At 44.3% G+C, this 25725-nt stretch overlaps 2 protein-coding genes across 6 annotated transcripts in view; one reads left to right on the top strand and one right to left on the bottom strand.

Annotated features, from left to right (window-relative positions):
* The window catches only part of P2RY14 (purinergic receptor P2Y14), a 74585-nt gene extending 57615 nt beyond the window's left edge, over positions 1-16970 (bottom strand). Inside the window, exon 1 of one of the 3 annotated variants that reach the window (XM_075340751.1) lies at positions 16883-16970. The gene's annotated coding sequence lies outside the window, so the exon portion shown is untranslated. Of the gene's footprint in view, positions 1-15066; positions 15138-16882 lie in introns of those variants that run through there. The other 2 variants (XM_075340748.1, XM_075340749.1) reach the window with 2 other exon arrangements.
* Positions 1-25725, top strand: part of MED12L (mediator complex subunit 12L) — a 1012447-nt gene that overhangs the window by 388109 nt on the left and 598613 nt on the right. The gene's annotated exons all lie outside the window — the stretch shown is intronic.

Genomic DNA, 25725 nt, shown 5'->3' with positions numbered 1-25725 from the left:
GCTGCCCTGCCAAAGGGCTATACTACAAAAGACCCACTTCCTTCCAATGGGCACTTCAGGTTTACAGGCCCTCATGCACGTCTCTATCCAGGGACAACGTGGAGCCTCCCAATTTTTGGCTGCCCTGCCTAAGGGCTATACTATAATACACCCACTTCCTGACAATGGACACTTAATGTTTTGAGGCCCTCATGCACGTCTCTATCCAGGGACAACGTGGAGCCTCCCAATTTTTGGCTGCCCTGCCAAAGGGCTATACTACAAAAGACCCACTTCCTTCCAATGGGCACTTCAGGTTTACAGGCCCTCATGCACGTCTCTATCCAGGGACAACGTGGAGCCTCCCAATTTTTGGCTGCCCTGCCAAAGGGCTATACTACAAAAGACCCACTTCCTTCCAATGGGCACTTCAGGTTTACAGGCCCTCATGCACGTCTCTATCCAGGGACAACGTGGAGCCTCCCAATTTTTGGCTGCCCTGCCAAAGGGCTATACTACAAAAGACCCACTTCCTTCCAATGGGCACTTTAGGTTTACAGGCCCTCATGCACGTCTCTATCCAGGGACAACGTGGAGCCTCACAATTTTTGGCTGCCCTGCCAAAGGGCTATACTACAAAAGGCCCACTTCCTACCAATGGGCACTTCAGGTTTACAGGCCCTCATGCACGTCTCTATCCAGGGACAACGTGGAGCCTCCCAATTTTTGGCTGCCCTGCCTAAGGGCTATACTATAATACACCCACTTCCTGACAATGGACACTTAATGTTTTGAGGCCCTCATGCACGTCTCTATCCAGGGACAACGTGGAGCCTCCCAATTTTTGGCTGCCCTGCCAAAGGGCTATACTACAAAAGACCCACTTCCTTCCAATGGGCACTTCAGGTTTACAGGCCCTCATGCACGTCTCTATCCAGGGACAACGTGGAGCCTCCCAATTTTTGGCTGCCCTGCCAAAGGGCTATACTACAAAAGACCCACTTCCTTCCAATGGGCACTTCAGGTTTACAGGCCCTCATGCACGTCTCTATCCAGGGACAACGTGGAGCCTCCCAATTTTTGGCTGCCCTGCCAAAGGGCTATACTACAAAAGACCCACTTCCTTCCAATGGGCACTTCAGGTTTACAGGCCCTCATGCACGTCTCTATCCAGGGACAACGTGGAGCCTCCCAATTTTTGGCTGCCCTGCCTAAGGGCTATACTATAATACACCCACTTCCTGACAATGGACACTTAATGTTTTGAGGCCCTCATGCACGTCTCTATCCAGGGACAACGTGGAGCCTCCCAATTTTTGGCTGCCCTGCCAAAGGGCTATACTACAAAAGACCCACTTCCTTCCAATGGGCACTTCAGGTTTACAGGCCCTCATGCACGTCTCTATCCAGGGACAACGTGGAGCCTCCCAATTTTTGGCTGCCCTGCCAAAGGGCTATACTACAAAAGACCCACTTCCTTCCAATGGGCACTTTAGGTTTACAGGCCCTCATGCACGTCTCTATCCAGGGACAACGTGGAGCCTCCCAATTTTTGGCTGCCCTGCCAAAGGGCTATACTACAAAAGACCCACTTCCTTCCAATGGGCACTTCAGGTTTACAGGCCCTCATGCATGTCTCTATCCAGGGACAACGTGGAGCCTCCCAATTTTTGGCTGCCCTGCCTAAGGGCTATACTATAATACACCCACTTCCTGACAATGGACACTTAATGTTTTGAGGCCCTCATGCACGTCTCTATCCAGGGACAACGTGGAGCCTCCCAATTTTTGGCTGCCCTGCCAAAGGGCTATACTACAAAAGACCCACTTCCTTCCAATGGGCACTTCAGGTTTACAGGCCCTCATGCACGTCTCTATCCAGGGACAACGTGGAGCCTCCCAATTTTTGGCTGCCCTGCCAAAGGGCTATACTACAAAAGACCCACTTCCTTCCAATGGGCACTTCAGGTTTACAGGCCCTCATGCACGTCTCTATCCAGGGACAACGTGGAGCCTCCCAATTTTTGGCTGCCCTGCCAAAGGGCTATACTACAAAAGACCCACTTCCTTCCAATGGGCACTTTAGGTTTACAGGCCCTCATGCACGTCTCTATCCAGGGACAACGTGGAGCCTCACAATTTTTGGCTGCCCTGCCAAAGGGCTATACTACAAAAGGCCCACTTCCTACCAATGGGCACTTCAGGTTTACAGGCCCTCATGCACGTCTCTATCCAGGGACAACGTGGAGCCTCCCAATTTTTGGCTGCCCTGCCTAAGGGCTATACTATAATACACCCACTTCCTGACAATGGACACTTAATGTTTTGAGGCCCTCATGCACGTCTCTATCCAGGGACAACGTGGAGCCTCCCAATTTTTGGCTGCCCTGCCAAAGGGCTATACTACAAAAGACCCACTTCCTTCCAATGGGCACTTCAGGTTTACAGGCCCTCATGCACGTCTCTATCCAGGGACAACGTGGAGCCTCCCAATTTTTGGCTGCCCTGCCAAAGGGCTATACTACAAAAGACCCACTTCCTTCCAATGGGCACTTCAGGTTTACAGGCCCTCATGCACGTCTCTATCCAGGGACAACGTGGAGCCTCCCAATTTTTGGCTGCCCTGCCTAAGGGCTATACTATAATACACCCACTTCCTGACAATGGACACTTAATGTTTTGAGGCCCTCATGCACGTCTCTATCCAGGGACAACGTGGAGCCTCCCAATTTTTGGCTGCCCTGCCTAAGGGCTATACTACAATAGACCCACTTCCTTACAATGGGCACTTCAGGTTTACAGGCCATCATGCACGTCTGTATGCAGGGGCATTGGTGAACCTCACAATTTTGGACTGCCCTGGCAAAGGAAAATACTACAAAGACTCAGTTCCTCAAAATGGGCACATTAGACTCAGAGGCCTTTATGTACGTCTCTTCTCAGGGACATCGGAGTGCCACACAATGTTTTATGTAAAATCTTTCATGTATTGATCTCAAAAAGTAACATACATTAGCTCTATCTCACTATTGGGTATGTGCCCTTAACATTTCCGCCATGAAAAATCATTTTGGTGTCATTTTGGAAGGTTTTCTGGTGAGTCCGTAAAAATGGCGTAAAACGCGGACAAAATTGTTCACAGCTGTGACTTTTGAGTGATAAATGCTTCAAGGGGTCTTCCCCATGCTGTTGCCATGTCATTTGAGCACTCTTCGGAGACTTTTGTGCCATTTTTAGGGTTTCTACATGCTGCCGGTGGTCATTTCACAAAAATACTCGGGTCTCCCATAGGATAACATTGGGCTCAGTGCTCGGGCCGAGTACACGAGTATCTTGGGAGGCTCGGCCCGAGCTTCGAGCACCCGAGCTTTTTAGTACTCGCTCATCACTATTCACAATGTAAGTTATTTATTTGATTTTTTTACTGCTAATTACCATTGTTTCAGTCCAGTTGTGGCTTTGTACAGCAGGGAGGAGCATTCCTTGCTGTACTAAGTGAACATTGGAGCAATTGATCTGTCAATGGCCCTTTAAACATATTGTACGGCTCTCGCGGAATTATATTTCAAAATATGTGGCGTTTACGGCTCTCTTAGCCAAAAAGGTTCCTGACCCCTGGTTTATATTAATATATACTATTTCTGCCACATTCTGTATAATAAACACGCCTTCACATGCTATGTTTGAATTAATCTACATGTGTAATACAATATTTAGGGGTTTACAGGACACTAAAAATTCTGTGAGAGATCTGTTCATTTTCCAAAAATGAGTAATTAAGGTTTTCTGTCACTCGAAGAATTCTTCAGAAGACATCTGGCAGCAGCATAGATGGGGAATCATCTTCCTTCATATTAACAGGGATCTATCTACTGCACAACAGCTGAGTTGTGTTTGTTTATCGGCTTGTATTTGCTTTCAAAGGCAAAGGTTTGATTAGGGTCATCGCGTTTAAGGAGACTTGCAGATTAGCGTTGTTTGATTGAAAATACTTTTACGTAGTACATTTGGTAAATGATGATGTATCCTGTTTCTTTTGAATAAAAGGTCAAGAAACCAATATGAACTATCTCAGGAACTGTTTAATCCCACTAAGGCTGCGCTCACAGTGGCATTAGTGCTGTCTAATGTTTTATCAAATAGCCCACTGACCAATGTTATGCTATGGGGCAGTGTCGATCAGCGAATATATGCAGAATCGGCATGAAAAAAAATTGCAACATGCTGTGATTGGCAACATAAATCAGATGCTGAGCACCCATTCAAGTCTATGGATGAGTACAAAACATCGGACTACACTCAAATGATATCCGAGTGCAGTCCAATTTCCGTGGCCTCATAGAATGGAAATGATGGAGATCTTTCATTCTTCTCCTCCTCATGACAGTGTGCTAAGATTCTCTCATACGAGAGAATCAGATCACACTAAGCTGATAGTGAGTTCAAGCTCCTTAAGAGTCTGAGCTGAGTGTCATTACCATAATCAACCCGATTCTCTTGTATAAGAGAATCTATATCTATCAGCCCATAGCTTTATAGTAACACATATTATCCATCATGGTCATTTAATAAAGCAACCCTATGGTAAATGTGACTATACATTTCTATTACCGCTCCTTCTAGATCTCATATTAGTGCCCCTTCCAAAAAGCAGAAGTATGTGGAGCACTGGGAGACCTCCTGACGAAGCGAAAGGCGAAACGCGCGTCGAGGTGCTGGGCGTGGTGGTTCACCACTCTGGATTTCCACCATTGACATTGTCTCTCCTCTGTTTACCCTCCAGCTATAACGGTAACTTCCTTGGTTACCCAGGTATTAAGCCAAACGCCCTGCCCCATGAGCTTCATGGGTCATACTATATGGTGACATATTTACTTTGTGCAATACTAATTGTTTAACTTTGCTGCTAACCATACAAACCATAGGTTGTGGGGTTGTATTGGCTATTTATATCATGAAGTGAATGCATATGCACCTTATTTATGCTGTGAGAGGTATCTGAGGTTTTACTATGAATTTTTGATATCCAGATATATTTATATATTTATATTGCAATTTGTACTATGATTGTTCCACAACGCACCAGGTTGGTTTTGGCTGGTTTTATGGGGTAGGGAATTTTAATGGTTTGTGAGCACCAGCACTTTATGTATTGTTATTTTTTGATAAAACAAAATATGATATAAAAAATAAAAAAATCTTATCACACATGTGCCTGATACATTATTATGATATCTATATGAGCAGCGCTCTTTCTTTGTTGGGGAGCACTGGGGGAAGTCTGAACCATGAGATTGCTCGTTCACCGGTGTGGGAAGGGAAGAGAAAGCCAAGAGAGGTGTGGTTCAGACTATCCACAATGCTCCTCATCTATCTGACATGAATTGAAGACATGAAGATCAATTTCAGATCTGAAAGGTGTAAAGGATGTTACTAAGTAGGTGGTGGGGCTGTATAAAAACAATTGTGAAAATAAATTCTCTAATTGGTCCTGCCATATTAAACCTCTCAAGTTCTATATATTAACTATTAATTGACCAGGTACTAAGCTTTATTCTTTTTTTTCCAATTGATATGTGCTAAAGCTCATTATAGCACCTTCACTACATGCTTTGGCTGTCATATGTATCCAATGTCTAAGGATAGCTAAAATCAGTAAGCACCTGGAATGAAGCATTTTTGGATGCGTACTTGATGGAAGACATGACAGAAGGAGGAGTGATTGCAGGGTTGTTTTATGGGGTTGATATGAAGTGGTCAACAAGTTATGGGTTGGAGGGGGAAAGAGGTAAAGGTAGGGTAAAGTCCAATTTGCAGAGAAACTGTAGAGTTAGTGTTGGCTCTTTCTTACATACAGTTTATCTAAGATGTGGAGAATTTGTGGCCAAGATATGGGCTGAAGCCCAGTATTATGCTCCTGGTTGGTTTGAGGAGCAGGTACTTAGTATGCCCCCCCCCTCCCTTGCTGTAGGACATTTTTATAAAGAAGGCTGCTAGAAGATTAAAGCAACCTAAATGTCTAAGCCCCTGACCTAATTTGGCAGTATTTCATGGTCAATCGTATCAAGAGGCATCCCAGAGCATGACCATGATTCCCTAAGTTGGTTGGGGCTGTTGGTCCGAAACCCTGCTGAGAGAAACTCCCCAATCTGATATCCCTTTGGCAGGAGCCAGAGAGAGCACTGCTTAAAAACGCGAAAAAATAGCCCTTATACAGTTTTTCAAATGGAAAGTTAAAAAGTTTATGAATCTCAGAAAATGACTACACAGAATAGAAAAAGAAAATGTGGTATGGCCGTATAGTATATTATAAACATAATACGGTATGGCCATAATCCAACTGACCTGAGGAATGTTGCACGTCATTTTTACCAAACCATGAAAATTGTACAAATGAAACTAACAAAAAAAAAAAAGAACAGCGCTGTTTTCACACATTCATTTCATGTGAATTTTCTTTTCCCTCTCTTCAGTGTATTGCTTAGTAATTTGAACGGAATTATTCAAAGCTATATTTTTCCCCACAAAAACAAAGTGTAATTTAATGGCACAAAAATACGAAGCTGCCAATATTTTGATGCTGTTCATTGTGCAATAAAAATGACTTAGCAAAGTGATCCCCCAGGTCCGTAGGAGAATGTCGATATCAAACTTGAAAAGCTTTGATTTAATATTTGAGTGGAGAAAAAATTGATACTTGGAAAAGGAAAAACGATTTGGTGTCTCCATTTTCATTTTCCAATAATGAATCCGTGTGAAGGCTTTTTGCATGGCGAGATGATGTTTTTTGCAAAATTTTGGGGTACATACAATATTTTGAGAACTCTTTATTGCAATTTTTGGGGGAGGCATGGCAACCCAAAAAAAAATCATATCTGCTATTTCAATAAATATATATATTTTTGTTTTGCTTTGGTATATTTTTATACCACAGGCTCAATAATTTTATATCTTGATAGATCAGACTTTTAGGTATCAAGTAATACCAAATATGTTTATTTTTTTTTAAATTTGGAAAATTGTATTTACATGATTTTTCAGTTCTCGTAGGCATCTTAAACCTGTGATCCTTTGGCTGCTTGTTCCATACAGAAATGCAGTATTATAAGGAAAAAAGAGGGCCTTTTATGAAGGCTGGAATTTACAGGAGTGTAAAGGGGTGTAAGGCATTGCCATCCCAGACCTGCAATTCCACTGCATAGAAAATGTAATATTTGAAGTTCATGTTATGGTGTAATGTGTTTAAACAGCCACTAGGTGGCCACAATGTGTAAGCTGCTTCACTGATGCTCCTGGGCTGAAGGGAGTTAGTGAATGGGAGGGGCTTAGTTTAAAAAAATAACAGTTAAGTGGCCAGTGTGAGAAGAGTCCCTGGGGGGGGGAGCAGACTGCGTCTGTGAGAGACGTGGTGGAGGAAAACCCCAATAACTTTTATTTGGCATGACCATCTGGATTGAATCCGGGTGCCAGACACGTAGTGTGGCCTGGGTGGTGGCCATTTCCTGGTGGGTACCTAATGAATCCTCTCAGTCAGCGGAAGGTCAGTGGGCCCGTGAGAGAAGAGTAGATCCTGACTGACCGGAAAAGGCTGATGTTTTTGCCATAAACAATGAAGCTGAAGGGGAGGATGATGATTTTGCTTAGGGACCCCAACAGGAGCACGGAAAAATATAGGAATTATCCTTTGGTAATGGTAACTCCTTCGGGGAACAAGAATGTGCTCGCCATCGGGTCCAACCCCCTGCGAGTTGAGGCTTTCCTAAATCATCCCAGCTATATGTTTATTCAGTTTCTGCTTGAAGATTTCCATTGAGGAAGAGCTCACCACCTCCCGTGGTCGCCTGTTCGACTCCCTGACTGCCCTCACTGTCAGAAACTTTTTCCTAATGTCTAATCTGAATCTCTGTCCTTTAAGTTTCATCCCATTGCTTCTTGTGCTAATGAGAAAAGGGTAGTTCCCACAGCACTGTAACTACCTTTCAGATATTTGTAGACCGCTATTAAGTCTCCTCTCAGCCAACTCTTTTTCAAACTAAACATCCCTAGTTCTTTTACCGGTCTTCATATGACATGGTTTGCAGACCTTCTACCATCTTGGTTGCTCTTCACTGGACTTGATCCAATATATCGATGTCTTTCTTGAATTGGGGCGCCCAGAACTGTACACAGCATTCCAGGTGGGGTCTGACCAGGGCAAAGTATAAGGGAATAATTACTTCTCTTGATCTAGATTCAATGCTTGTCTTGATACATCACAGAATTTTGTTGGCCCTTTTAGCTGCAGCTCATGAAGGGGTTATTGTCAAATGTGGACTTGGTGTATAACTGATGCTAACAGAAACAAAAGCAGACTGACTGATTAGTCTGAGGTCTGTCTGGATTTTATTGTGTCTGTTCTTAGGAAGAAAAAGCTCAACATGCAGAATTTTTTCTTTGGTTCTAAAAATGGACACATAATTGAACTCAGCCAGACCCCATAATAATCACTGGGGTACCTCTGTTTCATTCGTATTGTAAGGGGATGCAGAAATCAATGCAGGAAAGCAATACCATCTGATGGCCAAACGTAATAAGAACAGAAGAAGAGTGGAGAGAAGGCCAGTGGGAGGAACCGAAAAGCAAAGTACATTTTTCCCCAGGGAAGAGAAGAGAGGAGACGCTAGCGCCAGGTCAGGTGACAGTTGCGGCGCAGTTGCTAAATACAGTATGAAAGACCTGGACAGGATAAAAAGAGCAGAGTTGGTGCCAGAACCTGTACCAGGAAGATTGTGTGTCTGTTTTTACTGGTGGTGCTCTTTTTTCCCCCTTTTTTTTTTAGCAGGAAGCATTGTTAAACCCCGTTAGGACCTGAGAGACGCTAACTGGAGTTAAAGTAGTGACAGTGGGACAATAGTGGCTGCAAACACGAGACAGACGGTGATGTACGTTAGTTAAACCATTAGGTTTGAGGTATCTTTACTAAACGTAGTAGAATAAAAACGTGTTAGCAAAATTGCTTTAATACTCAGGGAGTTGTAAGAGTAGAATAATAGTGAGTTGATGGTATCGGTCTAATCTCTGGTATTGTAAAATTGGCGTAATATAATTGCATAACAACATCCTGTATCTATGCAGTCATTGTGTGCTTAGGGCATCATATTTATCTGTATCAATGAATTCTTTTTTGTTATATAATGTTTTAGTGTCATCACCTGTGCCATTCCTTTATCACATACTTAAGGCACCTTTTCTGTTTGAGTAAACTAAAAAGGGGGGAACTCCGGGGATACAATAACAGTGGTGGGCCCTGGGACTAGTGAGAGCGTAGCAGGGCACTTCCTAACCTCACCTGACCTTATACAGTCTCTGCAACTGTCGCCGAGCAGCACCCTGAGTCCCTAAGAAACCTTATAGGGGCCCTGACTAGTGAGAGGCAGGTGAGGTTCACTAGACTCACCACTGCACTAAATAGACAAGAGGGTACGAGAGACAAACAGGGGGTAAACAATCAAAAGAGGATAGAATACGAATTTTGGAAGATCCACAGCAGCTTCCTTCCACCAAGGCGGCTTTCATACAAATGGCTTTGTATAGTCAGCAAAGCTTGCTTGGATACCTGGCTATTTAAGCACAAGGGGATGTATCTACAGAGCAGGTGCAGCTGACCACAACTGCAGGACAGCTGCTAACAGAAAAACTGACATTTAACTACTTCAGTGCCAAAGGAAATGAAAGAACATATAAATGCAGAGTTCCAAATAGAGATAAGGGGCTCCAGTCCTCAAGCTGCCACTAGTCTCCAAAAACAAGGAGACAACCATGACACTTGGTCAACTTGTCAAGGAGCCATTTTGAGACCATTTCCATTGATGTATTTTGGTAAATAATAAAATAGAGGAGCTTCAGGGGTATTTCTTGATGCAGTACAGTAAAAAGATCCCTCCTTAGCAATGTCTGCCCTCTCTCCCAGGTTGTAACACAGTTTTTGCCCTCTCTGTAGTCATGGCAGTCTCCAAAGTGGAAACCGTGCCCCCTCTACCCTTAGTGCTCAGAGGGGTGAACAGAACACATGTCTGGTTAGATAATAAAACAGGAATATCACAGTTGAAGTGCAAGTTCGCTTTTGATTAAGCTACTGTACACTTTAGGAAAATTAATAAATCATATTTCCTCCAGCTAATGCAGTCATAACATACTAGTCTGCTGATGTATTGTGGTCAGGAACTGGAAGCATCAATAAAGCGGTTTCAATATGTATTGCCATAGGTCCCATGACAAGCTGTAATGCACAGTACAATAATCACAACTTTTCTCGGTAATCCAGTTGTGAAAACACTTAAGATAAACTTTAGCAATGTCCTCGTGTTTTCATTTTCATCTTCTAAATGTCCAATCCAACTTTCAACACTGAACACTGCTCACTAGCCAGAGACATAACACGATTCACGGAGCTTTTCAACCACAATGCAAAAACTGCAAGCCACCTATAGATTTTAAATAGCTGACGACTGGCGGTGCGAGTCAACGGAACAATGGCCCAGTTAATTGTTTGGCTAGCAGCTATCTCGCCCATCTGTCCCATATGCAGGAGCACTTGGATTAATAGTCCAAAATTCGGATCCTTATCTTCTGTGACAATTATCAGTCTTACATATTAGATTGTCAGCTCAATCTGTCAATTTTGCCGGGTTCGAATGACGTTAGTCTAATGTGTATGGGGGCTTTAAAGGGAATCTGCCACCATGTCTTTGCTACTTAATTTAAGAGCAGCATAATGTAGGAAAAGAGACCCTGATTCCAATGATGCATTACTTAGTTTATTGGTGCTCCAGTTGTGACACAATCAAAGCTTTCTCTACTAGATGTACTAGTGCTCAGAAAGCTAACCCTGCCCACACCTCTGATTTCTATACGCAATGTGCATAATGAAAGTAAGCTGCTAATCAGTGGTGGGGGTGGAGTTGGACCAGGATTATTGGGGCAGCTAGTCTGGCTGTGATATTTTCCTGTTGAGAAAACACTGATTGTATTGAAACTACAGCATACTGCCTAATAAGTGACACATGCCTGGAATCAGTGTCTCAGCCCCTACAACATGATGCCTTCAGATTACATAGCTGAAACTTTCTGACAGATTTCCTTTAAAAAGAGTCTAAGTAATTACCACATGTACTTGCTTTCTCATGTGAGACACCTTTCTTGCCCCCCTTCTGGATCCAAGACTGAAATATGACCTCCACCTCTGCAATCCTATGGTTACTTCTTTGATACCTGCACAATGCTTTCAATATGTATCCAGTAAGCCCACTAATGCAAATATTGTGCCGCCATGGACTAATAGGGCTGATAGTCCATTAGTTACATGTGAACATATTGAAGATTTATGTCAAATCAATTTTCTATCAATTTATAGCATATTATTAGCTGCTAGTCTTCCATTGTGGTGTAGATCTGGCTGTGCACAGGCACTACCTACCATGTTATGTTAGCAATATGGAAACAGCTAATCACATTTTTCATTCAGCTGCTCCAGTATGTCATTTAAAGGGAATGTATCGTGTAAAAAATGCTATTAACCTGCAGATATGGGGTAAATATGCAGATTAATAGCATTCTGACTGTGCGTGGTTGACACTTTGAAAGCCCCACTGTCGTGAGGAAATTAACTTATTTCTCTCGTTACCCTCAGGCTTTCAGTCATACGGGCAGCGCCGGCGAAGCTTCATTCCATACTCTGAGTATAGTGAGTGGTAGCTGTAACCGCACCCAGCACTGACTGACAGACGGCTCAGCATTGCACCAATACATGGGCAGTACGGGTGCTGAGCTGCTTGAGAACGCCATTAGCCTGCAGATTATCCCCAAATTTGCAGGTTAATAGTGTTTTTTTTACATGGCAGGTTCCTTTTAACATTCTGTCAGACCTGATAGGTAGAGAAAACCTTTATAATATTGATGATGATGATGATGATGATGATGATGATGATGATGATGATGATGATATGTTAAACATTTATTAAATGGAAAGCACAAAAAGTGTATAAAATGTCAAACAATATACAGTGTTCTGGCATTTTTCAGTTTTTCTAAGATGGCCATATTGAAAAGAGGAGTTGGGCAAATACAGGTGCATCTCAATAAATTAGAATATCTTCAAAAAGTTAATTTATTTCAGTAATTCAATACAAAAAGGGAAGCACATACAGTATATTATATAGTCATTACACACAGAGTGATCTATTTCAAGTGTTTATTTCTGTTAGTTGATAATTATGGCTTACAGCCAATGAAAACCCAAAAATTAGAATAATTACCACAAAACACCTGCAATGGTTTCCTAAGCATTTAAAATGGTCCCTTAGGCGGGCTTTACACGCAGCGACATCGCTAGCAATTGCTAGCAATGTCGAGCGCGATAGCACCCGCCCTCGTCGCACGGCCGATATGTGGTGATCGCTGCCGTAGCGAACATTATCGCTACGGCAGCGTCACACGCACATACCTGCTCTGTGACGTCGCTGTGACCGGCGAACCGCCTCCTTTCTAAGGGGGCGGTTCGTTCAGCGTCACAGCGACATCACAGCAGCGTCACTGAACCGCCACCCAATAGAAAAGGAGGGGAGGAGATGAGCAGCCGGAACATGACGCCCACCTCCTTCCTTCCTCCTTTTCCGGTGGACGGAGGTAAGGAGATGTTTGTCGTTCCAGCGGCGTCACACACAGCGATGTGTGCTGCCGCAGGAATGACAAATAACATCGTACCTGCAGCACCACCGATATTATGGAAATTAACAACATGTCAACAAGCAACAATTTTGCACCTTTTTTGCGCTCGTTGATCGTCGCTCATTTGTGTCACATGCTGCGATGTCGCTACCAGCGCCGGATGTGCGTCACTAACGACGTGACCCCGACGATATATCGGCAGCGATGTCACAGCGTGTAAAATACCCCTTAGTCTGGTTCAGTAGGCTAAACAATCATGGGGAAGATTACTGACTTGTTGATTACTGACTTTACAGATGTCCAGAAGGCAGTCATTGACACACTAAACAAGGAAGGTAAGCCACTAAAGGTCATTGCTAAAGAAGCTGGCTGTTCACAGATCCAAGCATATTATTGGAAAGTTGAGTGGAAGGAAAAAGTGTGGTAGAAAAAGGTGCACCAGCAACTGGGATAACCACAGCCTTCATAAGATTGTAATAAAAGAACATTAAAAAATTTGGGGGAGATTCACAAGGAGTGGACTGCTGCTGGAGTTAGTGCTTAAGCGCCATCACACACAAACATATCTAGGACATGGGCTACAACTGTCGCATTCCTTATGTCAAGCCACTCATGACCAATAGAGAATGCCAGAAGCGTCTTACCTGGACCAAGGAGAAAAAGCACTGGACTGTTGCTCAGTGGTTCAAGGTGTTGTTTTCAGATAAAAGAAAATTTTGCATTTCATTTGGAAATCAAGGTCCCAGAGTCTGAAGGAAGAGTGGAGAGGCCACAATCCAAGCTGCTTGAGGTCTAGTGTGAAGTTTCCACAATCGATGATGGTTTGGGGAGCCATGTCATCTGCTGGTGTAGGTCCACTGTATTTTTTCAAGACCACAGTCAGCGCAGACGTCTACCAGAAAATTTTAGAGCACTTCATGCTTCCTTCTGCCGACAAGATTTTTGGAGGTGGAAATTTTATTTTCCAGTAGGACTTGGCACCTGTCCACACTGTCAAAAGTACCAGTACCTGGTTTAATAACCACAGTATCACTCTGCTTGATTGGCCAGCAAACTCGCCTGACCTAAACCCCATAGAGAGTCTATGGGGTATTGTCAAGAGGAAGGTGAGCGATACCAGACCCAACAATGCAGACAAGCTGAAGGCTGCTATCAAAGCAACCTGGGCTTCCATAACACCTCAGCAGTGTCACAGGCTGATCACCTCCATGCCACGCCGCATTGATGCAGTAATTCATGCAAAAGGAGCCCCGAACAAGTGTTAAGGCATTTACTGTACAGACTTTTCAGGCGGCACCAACATTTCTGAGTTTAAAATAATTTTTTCAGTTGGTCTTATATAATAATCTAATTTTTTGAGATAATGACTTTTGGGTTTTCATTGTCTGTAAGCCATTATCATCAACATTAACAGAAATAAACCCTTGAAATAGATCACTCTGTGTGTAATGACTCTATATAATATATGCGTTTCCCTTTTTGTATTGAATTACTGAAATAAATTAATTTTTTGATGATATTCTAATTTATTGAGATGCATCTGTTTCTGGCTAAATTTTTATTTAGAAGGTGCATTCAAAACTCTATTTGGAGCTCTGCACCTATCTGCCATTGTGTTCTGCCTACTAATCATTGTGAGAGCAACTATTAGTTACAATATCACAACAGATAAAATGCCACACATACTGAAACTTCTTCTGTCCTGGGTTTACCATTCTGAATTTTCAGGAAGTGTCAGCAGACGTCTTGCTGTCACACGCATCTGACCATGTTTAGTTTCTGTTGGTTATGTCCCAGTTTAAAGGCATATGTCATGCACGACTCATTATTTTGAGCATAATCTGTAAGGGAACCTGTCATGTCCCCCATGCCCTCCCACCCAGCAACATTTATAGATTTATTACTAAATACTGTGCCTAACAAGCCCTTCATACTGTCTGGCACCTAATCACATATTGAAAAAAGGTCTTAATAAAATATTTTTTATATATATATATATATATATATATATATATATATATATATATATATATATATATATATATATATATATATGTAAATTAAGCCTTTGACTAGTTGATGGGACACCGATTCCCCAGACTAGTCGACCCTCTTGGCATGATATCACATCCTTGTTCGCGTAAAAATATGATTTGCAGAGAGCTGGCATCATCGCCAGCTCTCTGCAAATCCCGTGCATGCATGTTGCTTTCTTCTCTAACATCCTAGTGCCACTGATGCTAGGTGTGCACTTCCCAGCTTCATAGAAGCACTCTGCGAATGTCTGAAAGTGAAACCGCCGTCTGCTTAAAGAGGTGGTCCACTACACTGCATAGTGGCCACATCGATGCTAAGCTCATAAAGAAGTCTTTTCTCAAATACCTTGTATAGTCAATTGTGCCCCTGAGCGGCGCTATTGCGCTCCACTCATCCTCTTCTCGTGACCCTCAGGCTCTGTGACCTCTGAGATCCGGTGATGTCACGTCAACTTGCAGTTGACACAATACCACAGAGGCGGAACCTAGTCTCCCTGAGTGACTGGGCTGTGGGCAGAGTTTCACCACTTGTCACCACCGAGGTGGGACCCAGTCTCCCTGAGTGACTGGGCTGTGGGAAGAGTTTCATCACTTGTCACCACCGAGGTGGGACCCAGTCTCCCTGAGTGACTGGGCTGTGGGAAGAGTTTCATCACTTGTCACCACCGAGGTGGGACCCAGTCTCCCTGAGTGACTGGGCTGTGGGAAGAGTTTCATCACTTGTCACCACCGAGGCGGGACCCAGTCTCCCTGAGTGACTGGGCTGTAGGCGGAGTTTCACCACTTATGACAGCCCAGCGTCTCTCGCACTCTCTCCGCTGCAGAGCACCGCAAGCACAAGCGATGCTGGACTGTGGCAAGTGATGAAACTCTGCCCACAGCCCAGTCACTCATGGAGACTGGGGCCCGCCTTGGTGATGTTGGGTCAACTGGAAGTTGATGTGGCATCTCTGGATCTCAGAGGTCACGGAGCCCGGGGTCACATGATGGGGATGAGTGGACCGCAATAGCGCCGCTCAGAGACAGAATTGACTACAAAAGGTATTTGAGAAAAGCCTTCTTTATGAGCCTTACATTGATGTGTGGCCACTATGCTGAGTAGTGGACCACCGTTTTAACGTATAGACATACACAGTGCTTCTCTGAAGCCAGGAAGCGTACACCCAACTGCAGAGGCACTATGATATTAGCGAAGAAAGCCGCTTGCATGTGTGGGATTTGTAGAGAGCTGGAGAGGATGCCGGCTCTCTGCAAATCACATTATCAGGCCTACAGAGGGCTGACTAGTCTGGGCAACTAATGCCTCAATGACTAGTCAAAGGGCTAATTTACACATGAAAAAAGATTTTTATAAAGACCTTTTTCAATATATGATTAGGCATCAGGCAGTATAAAGGGCTTGTTAGGCAGAGTATTTAGTAATAAATTATAGAAATGCTGGCGGATGGGAGGGCATGGGGGACATGACGGGTTCCCTTTAATCTGTGAAAGAGTCTGATGTGTAAGGTTACAATTTACATTTTGGGCTTGGTACAATATGATCTAAATGATGAATTCACAGATTATCGGTGCCCTACATACTTGGCTTTTAAATAGGGAAATGAGTTTTCAGGTTTAACCTGTTCTGTATATGATTCATTACACTGTGTAATAAGTGTCGCTCCTGGATGTGATGACATATTGTGATCGCTGAGATATTTACATTAGTATAATAATAATCATCATTTCATTTCCCAAACTCTCAGCACATCACAGATAGGACGTCTGCTTTCCCTCTCATTAATGCTTCTTTTAGCCCGCACTTTCCTTCTCTCTGGATTCTCTTGGCTTCCATTACCCAGTTTACATTTAATACTAGAATTAATATAGGACCACCGGCCGGCACACAACTGAAACTGAGCAAATTTGCTCATATTCTATTTATTATTATCCTTAGACAAATAGTGGTTTTTTTTTTGCTAAACAGGAAACAGATGCACATCACTTATGTCTACGGCAATGTTTCAGTATTTATTAAGTCCTAGGAAAATCTGACTAATAATAATTTATTCCATGATCTGTTATATGTATTGCTTCCCTGACATTTCCAGCCATCCAATGACAATAGCATAGGGTAGTAATAAAGTGAAGAAAGTGATAAATGGCATAAATGAGTACGTTACCTGCTCTACGAGATGGCACTGTGTGATCCTCTATACTGATGTTAGTGATCACAAGAGGAAACTCAGCGGTGCAGTCCGGCTACAGATCTGACAGCCTGAAGCCTGAGTCCTCCCCTTTTACTCCAGCTTGTGTAGATACAGTCTACAATTCTGTACTTCAACATCCCTCGTGTTTACCTATCAGTCCAATAAAAAATCTTTCGTAGATGGCCAACATCTGCAGTGATGATTTGCTTAACGAGTATTAATGATAATGACCCTTTGCAATACAGTAATAAGGATAAAAATCCAGAATATACTCTATTATTGGCTATGTGCTTATGTAGATCTACAGATGTAACAGAGCTGGAATTAATTACTTAGAGTTTCACATTGCTACATTGTGATAAATCCCCGAGGTTATTGGGTTGTCCATTTTCTAACAATGAGTTAGATGATAACATGATGATTGGTGGGTGTCCCTGCCCCACGAGCCGCAACAATCAGTAGATCAAGGAATTTTTATTTCTGCAAAGAAACTTTTATTCCTATTACAAAATTAAAGGGCAGGTCAGATGCTCAACAGTCACTCCATCCATTCCCTATAGGGCTTCGGGAAAAAGCTGATCAAAGCGCTTGTCAGCTAAAGAATGAATTGGTGGTTTAAAATGCGTAAAAAGGTTTCCCGTTAAACTGACCAGTTCAAGTTCATCATTGTAACTGACTTGAGTGGGCAAATGCTCATAATATTCTATGGTATCTGGCACGTTGTGAGGTCTTCTCTTTACAAATATCTTCCATTTTTCACTGTACAAGGTAGACGGTAGAATGGAAAATAGTGGTCACACCAGATACTGACTGGTTTTCTTCTGTCCCCCGAAACCCACCAATACTGTAAAACTGCACATTTTAGAGTATTATTTTATTGTAGCCAGCCTAAGGCACACCTGTGCAATAATCATGCTGTCTAATCAGCATCTTGATATGCCACACCTGTGAGGTGGGTGGATTATCTCCACAATGGAGAATTGCTCACTAACACAGATTTAGACAAATAAGTGAACAATATTGAGAAAAAGGCTTTTTGTGAAAATAGAAAAAGTCTTAGATCTTAGAGTTCAGCTCATGAAAAATGGGAGCAAAAACAGTGTTGTCTTTGCATTTCCCTTAAAATCACTATTATGGAGATCCTTTTAAGGATATTTTTTAATAATTTGACAACTGTATACCACCATTAACCATGTCAAAGAGGTTGTCCATATAAATAGGAAAATATTGGTGTGTATTCAGATAGGTAGGTGATGGCTGATTGGTGTATTGCCCCAGTAATGCAATAAATAGAATAATATCTACCACACTCTCCAAATTTAACAATGTGCAAGTCATTTATTGGGAAGTGAGCACAAGCAGGTGGTATCAGATATAGGAACATAGGTGTCCAAGTAAAGACATTTGGCTCCTATCCGGGTCTTCATCGTGTAGTCACTGTGTCCAGTGTGTGGAACGGGATAGATAGAACAAGCCGTGCTAGCACTAATGGAAGAGGGCCTGCATTCCTATAGGGTCTGTCATGCTCAGCACTGATTGGATAGTGTCTAAATGTGTGCGGACACCCCACATTTTTAATGAATTTATACATTTTTAGAAGGAATAATATGGGAATTATCCAATGTAAATTTCTAAGAAAAGGTCCTTCAGAACTGTTATCTTATGGAGAATACAAGTATATAACAAAACAGACTTTTCAAGAGGTGGATCACTCTTAGAGATCGTTCAGATGAACATATTATAAGGTCTCGTGCTGTAAAATTGGACAGCAATATAATTTAATTGGGCTGATCAGATGACAGGTTTTTTTTATATGGACCAAGGGTCCGTTTTAAAAACAAATCGCAGCATCTGCTATTTCCTTCCACGTATTGGCTGATACTCGCCTATTTAAGTCTATTAGTCTGTAAGAAAAAGAAATGGATCATATACGGAACATCCATTTTGCATCTAGTTTTTACGGATACATTGCAATTGTTAATTTGGGAAACTGTATTTGATCATGTACATATTACGTTTTAAGATGTTGATGTATAAAAACGAATTACACAGATGTCCCAAACACATAAAATACGGACCCATGGATGACAATATGGATGAATATCACTTGAGTTTTCTGGATTAAAATCAGACGATTTTACATCTGTTCATCTGACTGCGGTCTTAATGTGATGCAGTCCTAGTTAATAATCTGATAGGACTCGCCTTTGTATGACGCTTCAGAAATGCAGTCATGTTCTTCACAATTTTAAAGCACGACTCTATCCAGCACTCCCACGATCCCATGAAAATCCCTGCAGAACTTCATATCTCTTCCCACCACCGATATGCAATTTGAGTCCATTGTGAGAAAAGCACAATACACATGTTTGTTGTTGTTACATATAGTCACATCCCTCTATAGTCCCCATGCCGCTGTCTCTTGGATTTATATCGCCTGCCCTAGCCTGATAGGGAACTGAAACTGATTACACGAGGGTTACATCAATTTCATAAATTCCTACCAAACACCACTTGTAATGTAAGCACCATGCCATTCAATGTATAGGCTTTGTTTCTTCAGTTGGGGAAATCCAAGGTATAATTAATCCTGTTACTTATTCACCAGTATCACATGGGTTGTGTCTTCCCTTTTTGTAACACGGAGGACACTGAATCGATGAAGAGTCCGCGCTGGATCATGGGACAGTAAGTAATGCTCATTTTGCTATTTTCACATACAACGCTTTTAGACTAATAGTTAATTCTTGGAAAACTGATGCAGTAAACCCCTATGTACCCACTCTGTTATCTTTTAGATCTGAGTCTATGCAGGGGATGTGGAGCTCCTACGACTATGAATGAAGACTATGACATTAATCATCACTTAAAATGTAATAATGAGAAATCTGAAAAATAAATTAACTATACACGTCTTAGCCTTCATGGGTTCAGATTCAAAGTTTGATTACTTAGAAAGTTTGATTCAGCATCAGCCGTTCTCATGGTTTTTTTTGCTAATTTGAAAAAAGTTACATAATTTATTAATAATGACGCAAACTAACATTTTGCTCATCTTGAGGAGAATATGGTTTGGCTTTGAAATTGTAGAAATACAACTGACTTATTTAAAGGGGCTCGCCGGTGCCGCTGACTTCCACTGAGAGGTTAGAGGTGTCAAAAAATATTACGAACCCACATATACTAGTGAACAGGATGTTTAATGTGAAAGTGAATGCTGCAAGATGACCAATTTAATCCTACCACAGAAGAAACATTGCCATTTGAGACCGGGCATTATTTAGTAGCGCTGGTTATAATCTCCAACAAGTGTTGATAAGGGAATACAGCCTTTATGAATTATTAGAGATGAGTGATTCAATTTTTAGGACTCTGTTGACGCAGACGTATCAGTATACTTTGGCCACCGGACAGGGAGTCCTCTGGACCACCTCATACCGGTCAGCATCCCCAACTCACCTTGTGACTAAGTCATACTGGAGCAACATCTTTGTTGCAGCATGATAAATACACAACATCGCACCAGTCCAGCTAATCTAAAGAGGAGCCAGGTATGTCGGCAGAAAAGAGGCAGTTCGGAGGTCTCCCATCCAGCAGCCAAGTAATACTGACTAAGTCGTTGGACCAGGGTTCTGCAAATTGATTTTCTCTTCTCTACTAGCTACTCTGCATATGGTATAATTGATTATCCTGCTGACTTTAGTTTCTAACAGCATGCTGTTATCATGGTTGGTATTTCTTAAAGAAGCCCTCTCATGATGTTTTCTTCACCCCAAACCTGTGTATCTAGTGTAGTGTCAGTGTGTAAATATACTCACCTATCGCTGTGTTCTCCAGTATCCAGTGCCATTTCAATCCTCTTCTGAGTGGCATCACTGCTCTTCAGTCTCTCCCACTCACTCTAGACTCTATGTGTGAACCAGAAGTTTATTTTCCAATGTAAGTTTATAGAGCCTTGTTCTGATGTCCCATAGACTTATATGATAAAAGCCACTTCCTGGTGAAACAAAGCGCAGTTTGATCCGGAGAGTCTCAGGAGCATTGACATTACTGAGGAGCAAAATGGCAGTAGGTGAGTATATTAACACACTGACACTACACTACATACACATATACATTGGTTTAGGGAAAAAAGTTCATGGAAGGCTTTTTCTAATTTATTTCCCTGTCCAAAAGAAACAGCACACATTGCTTGATTTTTTTCCGAACTCCCACAGTACTAAATGGAGAGGGCTGCCATTCTTACAACCTTTTCATCTACACAGGCCCCACAGGGGTTTGCATATATGTCATATCATGTGTATATGCCATAAACATCTGAGATGGGAATAACCCTTTAGATTCATTTCAGCTTAGATTTTTGTACTGGGTTCTAAGTGACCATATTGTGTTAGTGTACATGCTGATAAGAGTGCCATAAAGTTATTATGGGCAATGAAGTTCATATTTAATTGATGTTGACTATTCTCTATTGATTGGAGCAATCAGTTCTTTACATTATAATCTATAGCTTTGATTGCCAGAATGCATAGAGATGGAGACACCCTTAGTGCTGCACAGCATATAATGATGGCTGGTCTGGCAATAAAAGTTATCACTGCTTAAATCATGGATCAGGAACTGTGAGACTGTGACCGGGGTTATCTATGACGGCCGGTATGTCTCGCCCAGGTTGTGCTCACTCCATGATAGAAAGTAAATCCACTATAGGGTTAATGCTGTTTCCCTACAGGCTTAAGGAAGGGTTAAAAGGAAACAGGAACGAGGGCAGGTGTGCCGGGTGTGGGGGAAGTGACCAGAACTTCCTGAGCCCTCTGCTGGAGAGGCACATGTATTTTGTTATGGACTTTTTTTGTTTGGACATTAAACACCGTGTGCTGTGAACCTTGATGCCTGGATCCCGTGTCTTCTGCTGCGCAGCCGACCGCGCTACCTCACATATGGTGGAGAATCGGCGGGCATGACAGCCGGTGAGGTGTAGCATCCATCCCTGGTGACCCAGCTGCGCATGTCCTGGATTCGAGCGGCTATACTACAGCCCAAACCCGGCGACGCCATGGAGGACATACTAAAGCATTTGGCTCAGGCTAATGCACAGCAGCAACAGGCTAATGCACAGCAGCTACAAACCAATGCACACCTGCTCCAATCCTTGCAAGTGCAGGAAAAAAAACTCCAAGAACAGTTGGATCAGGCCAATGCACGTCAGCAGCAATCCTTGCAAGTGCAGGACAAAAGGCACCAAGAACAGATGGAGCAGGCCAATGCACGTCAGCAGCAAGCCTTACAATTGCAGGAAAAAAGGCACCAAGAACAGATGGTTCTCCTGGCCAAGTCGATCCGTGCCGGACCGGCAGCAACAACCCCGGGACCGGGTGACGACGGCAGCGTCCGGAAAGCGGTGAGACAAGCGTTGCAAAAGATGACCCCGGGTGATGATGTGGAAGCGTTCCTGGCGGTGTTTGAGCGGGTGGCCGAGCGGGAAAAGCTGCCGACCCCGCAGTGGGCTGAGGTATTGTCACCCTATCTGACGGGGGAACCCCAAAAAGCGTACCTGGACCTCGGTACCGAGGACGCCATTGACTATGTGACCCTGAAAGCCGAAATACTGGCTCGGTTGGGGGTGAATACCTATGTACGGGCTCAGCGGGTAAATCAGTGGTTCTATGAGGAAGCCAAACCCGTACGCTCCCAGGCCTATGACTTATTACATCTTGTAAAAAAGTGGTTGCAGCCTGACACTCTGAGCCCGGCGCAAATGGTGGAAAGGGTAGTAGTGGATCGTTTTGTGCGCACTTTACCCGTCACCGTTCAACGGTGGGTAGGACAGGGTGACCCGAGTACCCTGGACCAATTAGTGTCCCTGGTAGAGCGGCATGTGGCTACGCAGGACTTGATACGGGACACTGAGACTTTGCGTACCGCCCGTCGGTCCGGCCCCTCCAAGCCTAGGGCCAAGGACCCACCGCCGACACCGGTACAGGAATCCGCTACCATCCTGGCTGAGGCCGCGCCCGCCGTTCCTGAGGTCCGGAAGGCCATGTACCCTAAACGACAACTTGTCAAGGGGGTTTCCTTCCCTATTAGATGTTGGCGGTGCCAGCGGGTGGGACATATGGAAGCCCAGTGTCCACTCACCACGGAGCCCATGGATTGTGGGGTTACCCGGCGGGGTTCAATGTATGCTCAGGTGGTGTGTACCGCTGACCTGGTCTCCCCAGAGACAGAGCCCCACTTGTGCCAAATACAGGTGAATGGATGTCCGGTTACAGGATTGTTGGATTCCGGAAGCTTAGTGACCCTTGTGCGATCCACCTTGAGAGCTAAAGTAAAGGCCACAGGACGCACTGTGGGGGTGGTTTGCATACATGGGGACCGCCACGACTATCCCACGGGGATTGTCACCATCACAGCACCTTGCGGTCAGGTGCAACATGAGGTTGGACTTCTTAACACTCTTCCTTATGACGTGATCCTAGGAAGGGATCTGCCCTATTTTTGGACTTTATGGAGGGGACCCCCTAAGTCCCCTCAGATATTGGTCGGTCCGGGACCTGAGCCCTACAATCCTGAATCCGGGACACCTGCCGTAGGGGTCACGATGATAGGGACAGAGTGTGAACCCGATAGGTCACCCCTAGAGGTATTGGCAGGAGAGGCTGAGACGGTCGAGCCCATCCCGGAGTTGGAGGCGTCCCCGGATACGTTTGGGACAGCCCAACTCCAGGACCCTACGTTAATACATGCCCGGAGTCGGGTGACAGTAGTTGACGGGGTGGCACAGCTGCCCGGTGCCCAGGTAAGGTACCCCCATTTCGCTCTTAAGCAGGATTTACTCTACCGGGTAGATGAAATACGGGGCGTAGGGGTAGAACAGTTGGTGGTGCCCCAGCCGCATCGCCGGCGGGTCCTCGACTTGGCTCATAAACACCTGATGAGTGGCCACCTAGGGGTCAAGAAAACGCAGGAGAGAATATTGCAAAGGTTCTATTGGCCCGGGGTCTTTGGGGAGGTAAAACGGTTCTGCGAAACCTGCCCGGAGTGTCAGCTTACTGCACCCCTGACCCATTTTCGCAGTCCGTTGGTACCATTACCCATTATAGAAGTCCCTTTTGAACGGATAGGGATGGATCTGGTGGGGCCCCTCGTAAAGTCCGCTCGAGGGCACCAACACATCCTAGTGATCGTTGACTATGCCACCCGGTATCCCGAGGCGATACCTCTCAGACATACTGCAGCAAAGCTTATAGCTCGGGAGTTGTTTGCTGTGTTCTGCCGGGTGGGATTGCCCAAGGAGATCCTTACGGATCAGGGGACCCCATTCATGTCTAAAGTGACCAAAGAGCTATGCCGGCTACTCCAGATCAAGCAGTTGCGTACGTCTGTGTATCATCCGCAAACGGACGGTTTAGTCGAGCGTTTCAATAAAACCCTGAAAACCATGCTAAGAAGGGTGATTTCAAAAGACGGGAAAGACTGGGATATGATGCTTCCCTATTTGATGTTTGCCATACGAGAGGTGCCACAGGCATCCACGGGGTTTTCGCCTTTTGAATTGTTATACGGGCGACATCCCCGGGGATTGTTGGACCTGGCAAAGGAAACATGGGAACAAGAGCCCACCCCCCATAAAAGTGTGATTGAACACATTTTGGGTATGCAGAACCGCATAAGCGCGGTCATGCCAATTGTGAAGGAGCACTTACAGGAGGCTCAGGCCGCGCAAAGCGGCCGCTACAATAGACAAGCCACCGTGCGGACCTTTAAACCCGGGGATCGGGTGTTGGTATTGATCCCCACGGCGGAGAGCAAATTCCTGGCTCAGTGGCAAGGCCCCTACGAGATAAAGGAAAGAGTAGGGGTGGTTAACTATAAAGTATTGCAGCCCGGTAGGCGGAAACCTGAACAAATATACCATGTCAACCTATTAAAACCTTGGCAGGAACGGGAAAGCCTGATGGCTGTTTTTTCCCCACCTCCCTCCTCTTCGGGTCGTTCACATCCGGCTCCAGCGACCTCCGGAGAGGACGAACCGGAAGTAAGGATTGGAGAAGCCCTCACCAAGCAACAGAGGCGAGAGGCCAGACGGTTGGTTCAGCAGAACCCCGATGTCTTCTCCGAGCTGCCCGGTAGGACCAGTCTGATACGACATGATATTGTCACCGAGCCCCACCTGAAGGTACGCCTGAAGTCATACCGGGTGCCGGAGGCTCGACGACAAGCCATATCGGAGGAAGTAAAGACAATGTTACGCCTGGGGGTCATCGAAAAATCCCGGAGTGAATGGGCTAGTCCGATTGTCCTAATACCAAAACCCGATGGCTCCTTAAGGTTCTGCAATGACTTTAGGAGATTGAACGAAATATCCAAGTTCGATCTCTACCCCATGCCCCGGGTGGATGAGCTGATTGATAGGCTGGGACAGGCGCGATATTTTACCACGCTCGACCTGACCAAAGGGTACTGGCAGGTGCCACTAACGGAGTCCGCCAAGGAGAAAACAGCTTTTGTTACGCCGGAGGGTCTCTTCCACTATGTTGTCTTGCCTTTTGGGTTACATGGCGCTCCGGCCACGTTCCAGAGGTTGATGGACTTAGTGCTGGAACCCCACCAGGCGTATGCATCAGCGTACCTGGATGACATCATTATTTACAGCTCCGATTGGCAGACCCACTTGGAACAGGTACAAGCGGTGGTGGACGCGCTTCGAACAGCCGGATTGACAGCCAATCCCAAGAAATGTGCATTGGGACTCACGGAAGCCCGCTACTTGGGCTACGTGATAGGCCAAGGAGTGATTAAGCCCCAAATTAACA

Source organism: Anomaloglossus baeobatrachus, chromosome 3, assembly GCF_048569485.1.
Source record: "Anomaloglossus baeobatrachus isolate aAnoBae1 chromosome 3, aAnoBae1.hap1, whole genome shotgun sequence".
Classification (NCBI taxonomy): Eukaryota; Metazoa; Chordata; class Amphibia; order Anura; family Aromobatidae; genus Anomaloglossus; species Anomaloglossus baeobatrachus.
The sequence above is the reverse complement of the archived record's forward strand: the minus strand, read 5'-3'. Positions and strand labels throughout refer to the sequence as shown.